We start from the raw sequence: 5,705 nt of genomic DNA, 5'->3' as shown, positions 1-5,705 counted from the left end.
TTGTTAACCAAGTCATGAAGGAGTCTAGCTTCCATGACGCCAAGATGGCTGCATACTGCCAAGAAGTCCGACGACTAGAGGACAAGTTTGATGGCCTCGAACTTAATCACGCCCCGAGGCACCTCAATGAGGTGGCCAACGCACTCACAAAGGTGGTGTCCGGTCAAGAGCCGGTACCAATGGGTGTCTTCGCCAATGACCAACACAAACCCTCGGTGCGCTACGAAGAGTCGGATCAGGCCAAGGATGGCCTGTCTGATCCGGCCCCAAGGGCTGACTCGTTGGCTGTTCCATTCGACCCTGAGGTCATGGAGCTTGAAGAGGATCCAGACATAGAGCCTGGCCCTCTAGATGACTAGAGAAGACCCTACCTTGACTACCTCCTCCACAACACACTGCCAACGAATAGGATGAAAGCTTGATGGCTCGCACGTCGCGCCAAGTCCTTCGTCCTTGTAGAGGGCAAACTCTACAGATGGAGCCACACCGGGATCCTATAGCTCTGCATCCTCGGTGAACAAGGAAGACTTTTGCTAAGCGACATCCATGGTGGGGTCTATGGTCACCATGCCATGCCAAGAACCTTGGTTGGAAATGCATTCTGATAGGGCTTCTACTGGCCCACCGCAGTAACCGATGCCGAGCAAATCATGCGCACCTACGAAGGGTGTCAATACTATGCTTAGTAGACTCACCTCCTGGCCCAAGCACTCCAAATGATCCCCATCGCATGGCCCTTCATGGTCTGGGGGCTCGACCTAGTTGGGCCACTCAAAAAGGTGCCCGGAGGCTTCACCCACCTGCTTGTCACCATAGACAAGTTTACAAAATGGATCGAAGCTCGACCAATCTCCACGATCAAATCCGAGCAAGCTATATTGTTCTTCCTTGACATCATCCATCACTTTGGAGTACCGAACTCCATCATCACAGACAATGGCACGCAGTTCACCGATAGGAAATTCATTCGATTCTATGATGAACAACACATCCGGATCGATTGGGTGGCCATCGCGCACCCTTGGACAAACATGCAGGTCGAGCACGCAAATAGCATGCTCTTGTAGGGCCTTAAACCCAGGATCTTCAACTGGTTGAACAAGTTTGATGCGTGCTGGCTCACCGAGCTCCCAACGGTGCTCTGGAGCCTAAGGACAACTCCCAGCCGGGCCACTTGCTACACACCTTTCTTCATGGTCTATGGTTCTGAGGTCGTTCTCTCAACGGACCTTGACTACGGAGCACCAAGAATCAGAGCATACAACAAACAAGGGGCCAAAGCATCCCACCAAGATGCCATGGACTAGCTAGACAAAGCCCGCGACATCGCCCTCCTCCGTTCGGCCAAGTACCAGTAGGCGTTGCGATGGTACCACAGCCGGCGGGTGCAGGACCAAGCCTTCAATGTTGGGGACCTTGTCCTCCGCCATGTGCAGCGCAACAAGGACCGCCAGAAGCTCTCCCCACCCTAGGAGGGGCCATATGTCATCGTAGAAGTACTCCGCCTAGGCGCCTACAAGTTGAAAACCATCAACGGCGAGGCCTTCACCAACGCCTGGAACATCAAGCAGCTACGTCATTTTTACCCTTAAATAAATGCATACTTTTTCTTATCAGTTCTTGTCTTTACAAATCCCCAATCTTTAGTGACATCTGACCCCTGCAAACTACGAGGGGTCGGACCTCACTCGGGGGCTGATACAAATGATACAAGTACGTTTATCCAACAAACACTTCATCTTGCAAGCACTTCCTATGTTACCTTGGCAAACATTCTCTAAGTTTTCCACTCTTCACGTAACAAGTCCTAAGGGCTAGGATTATGAGAGCAAATTCTGAGTATAACTGGTAGGACTGCGGGAAACCCATGCCCTAGTGGCTATGACCTCCTTGCTCACCAGCATAATCAGAATTAATTCACCCGCACTCCTAGTTTTTTGCAACTTGAGCCATGGGAAGGGTCGGAGAGCACCAAAACCTCTTCTATGAAAAGAGGAAGCTGAAAAACTGTTTGCCGTAACAAAAGATAAAAATTTGTTCATTCTTTGCACAAATTTGCCACTTGCAAAGTGATTTCATCATGAAAAAGATTAATGTACTCTCAAATTCAAAGGACTGTTCACTCGGGGACATCCCCACAAACTTATTCAATTATAGTCTCTACCAAGCTTTGCTATGAGTACCACTGTGGCCACCACGCCACGCTCTCCATCAGCAACGTCTGGCCATGTACACGGGCCAGTTCATCTACTGCGACCGCCGCACCATGCTCTCCATTGGCAACGTCCTACTGCTTTGCGGGATCCTCGAAGGTGCCATCATCTACAACATCGAGCACCACACCGGCGACTGCGGTGTCCCTCCACCGGGGCGTCTAGGGACTACGCCATCATCATTAGCCGCAACCCCGACAGCGGCGCCTCGACTGGGGCATCCAGGGACTATGCCATCGTCATCAGCCACAACCACGACAGTGGTGCCTCCACCAGGGCATCTAGGGAGTACACCATCGTCATCTGCCGCAACCCTGACAACGGCGTTAGGGCAGGAAATGCCTCTCACCGAAGGAAGGACGCAACGAACGATGGCAAAGTTGACGACGTTCGGCACCCTCCAGTGCTCCCCCTCCTTCGGCAGCAGCGACCCCTCCTCAGCAAGGGTGGCTCACACCATCTCATCTATGTTGGATGGCCTCCAGCTTGACATCACGCTCTAGATTCATGAGCAGATTTGTGAGTTTTTCTCTCCCTGGCATTACCCTCTCTTACTTAGGAACCAATGCATTCAATGGAAAGAAAGGAGAAGAGGTGGCGGCTCAGAGGTTGGCGAGGAGGTGGGACGAGAACTCTTCCCCCCTATTTAAAGAAGGGGCTCAGCAGCTAAGGAAAGGCGAAAGGTTGGGACGAAAAACTCTCTACCTTCCCCTATTCAATGCAAATGTGAAATCAATGCTGACAGAAATCTGAGGCGACGCGACAGAGCCGGAGGGATGCGCTCTGGTCAACAAGACATCGCCTAGTCAGGCAAAACATCATCTAGGCGTGGCCCACCACTAATGCACCCTGGGCGCAAGAACTGGGGCACGCTCGTATGTGGGCAACTCTCCGCTTCCCTAGCCAGGACCGTGGAACAACCCAACAACAGAACCCCCTCTAGGGGGAGCCCAACAGGCCGCCTGGGTCGATCGGACAGCCCAAGTAAAACAACGAATGAACAACCATTGAAAGATAAGCACCTCTATTTACTTACTTTTAGTGTTAATTTCTTTACCGAGCCTCCGACCCCAACAATAGTAGAGGCACGGACATTGCTCGTGGGGCTACCGAGGGTGTCTATTTGTTTAGACGCCCCCTTCGCCTGACCCCTCCTTATGTTTAAAACCAGAAGCGCGGTGTGTGGGTATAAAACTTTGAATACAACTGGACGAACTGCCAGACCCTACGCCTCGATGGCTACGGTGTCTTTTGTTCACCAGCATAAATCGATTCATAGTCCCTCGCACCACAAGCCTCAGCTCCTGCTTTCCCAAGAAGGGTTCAGAGGGGTCCACCTGCAGTGCCTCTTTTGAGGAGAAGATGTTAGGTCAACTAAATCAATCGAGCGACTCGAATTACCGCCGAGGGACAAGAAGAAAAAATAGCGACTCTTATGCAGGTTACGCCAACCTCGTCGCAAACATCAGGTCCAAACCTTGCACGAACACATCTGGTTGGAGCTTCCCATCACTCGTATCGCCAAGGTGACATTACCAAACCCCACTTTCGTTTCAATTAAGTAATACATTAAAACCATACTCTGCATCTCAAACGCTTCGTGTCGTGTCATGAAGCGGTAGCTGCCTCATTCAATATGAGCGGTGACTGACTGAGGTTTGAAGGTTGGCCCGTGAAGGGCTCGAGGCCGCCTCGCGTTAAATAGAACCAGGGGAGAGAAACAGAGATGAGCCCCAACGGCCTTGCATGACCCCGCTCAGAAGTGGACAGGGATGTCTCAACCTTTCTCGTTCGATTCTAACCCCGAGCCAAACCCACAGAATCTCCATTGAGGAGAGGCCAACGTGCCACCTAAGCCTATCGAACAGCTCGAGCATCTGCTGGGAGGCAGGTTAAGAAGTAGTGAAATGCCACATGAGGGTTCTACCGACCCCGTCAGTAAATGGACCTAGATTTCACACGAACATACCCATTAGCGAGCTCATTGAGCACGACACTCGAGCCATTGAGGCAAGTGTTGTCAGCTCAACCCCTCTGATTACGGAAACCGAGGATGGGGTAACACGCGAAAATATGGCCGACCCCTATCAGACCCTAAAGGGCTCAGGGGCTCGAGCCGGATCAAGAGACCGAGGTTCGAAGGCTGACCCACGAAGGGTTCGGAGTCGCCCCGCATCGAACAAGAGCCAGGGGAGAAAACATAGATGAGCCTCAGCGGCCTTTGCCCAACCCGCATTGAGGCGGATAGCGTCATCTCAACCTTCTAGTTCAATCCAGCCCCTAGCCGAGCCCATAGAAACCCCATTGAGAGGGAATCTGTTGGAAGGCGGGGCAAGGAGCAATGGAATGCCACCCAATAGCTTTGTCGACTCTGTCGCAAAGCGACGGGATCAGATTCCACCCGAACATCCCCGTTAGTGAGCTCATGAAGCACGCCACTCAAACTATCAAGGCAAGTGAGGTCACCCTAACCTCGCTAGTTGTGAAAATCGCTGATGGGGCGACAGTCACAAAACGAGCCGGGCCTTGGCCGAATCCCCACCACGCGTCGCTTCCCTCGCTCCGATCTCTAGTAACATCTGACCCCAGCAAACGCAAGGGGCCGGATCTCACTTAGGGGCTAATAAAGGTATGGGTACCTCCTTTCTTTTTTTGAAAAAGTCATTACAGCAAACCTCTTCCTCGCACCAAGACTGGCGGCAAAGTTTAGGGAAACAGATTGGTAAGACTGCAAAAGGCCCGCGCCCAGACAGCTATGGTAATTTTGCTCAACTAGCACAATCAAAATTTCCCCTAAACACCATGAGCCCTACAGTCTAAACAAACGGAGGGGTCAGATCGCGTAAAATCTTTTCTCATTGCAAAAAAGGAAGAAGGTAAGATCAAACAAATAAAACAAAAGTACCGACACTTGTTCACATATTATAGATAAGTGTTTATCAAACTTATTCAGCTAACTACTTCCGTAAAGGGAGAACCTCTTCTTTCAGCCTGTTCGCCAGGTTTCGTGCAAAGGGAACCACCGTCTTCTCCATCTCGTCCAGCTCAGCATCTTCATACACAGGGGCGAAGCCTTGACTCATTACCTCCAAGTTGATCTCCCGGTCATAATGGGAATGGACGATGGCGAAGGCCTGGGTGATCCCGGCGTGAAAGGCATCCTCCTCAAGTTGGCCTACCCACGCTGTGATTCCCGTGGCATGAGCTACAAGCAAGCTGGTTACTTCTGGCTACGCCACCCTTAGCGTGTCGATGACTACCCCAACAACGGCTTGTAGAAGGTCATGTTCGTTGCTCTCGATCCGAAGGATCCATCGCACTTTAGTAAGCTCCTTGTCCAGCCTGGCAGCGACACTCTCGACTTCCAACCTTCGGTTCACCATGGCTCCAAGATCCACCTGAAGGGACTCGACCACCCGACGCTCCTCGTCACGCTCCCGGATGGCCCGGTCGCGGTCCTCACGGGCTGTGCCATGCTCCGAGCGAAGTCTT

This window comes from Miscanthus floridulus, chromosome 5 (genome assembly GCF_019320115.1).
Source record: "Miscanthus floridulus cultivar M001 chromosome 5, ASM1932011v1, whole genome shotgun sequence".
Lineage (NCBI taxonomy): Eukaryota > Viridiplantae > Streptophyta > Magnoliopsida > Poales > Poaceae > Miscanthus > Miscanthus floridulus.
Note: the sequence above shows the minus strand (reverse complement) of the source record.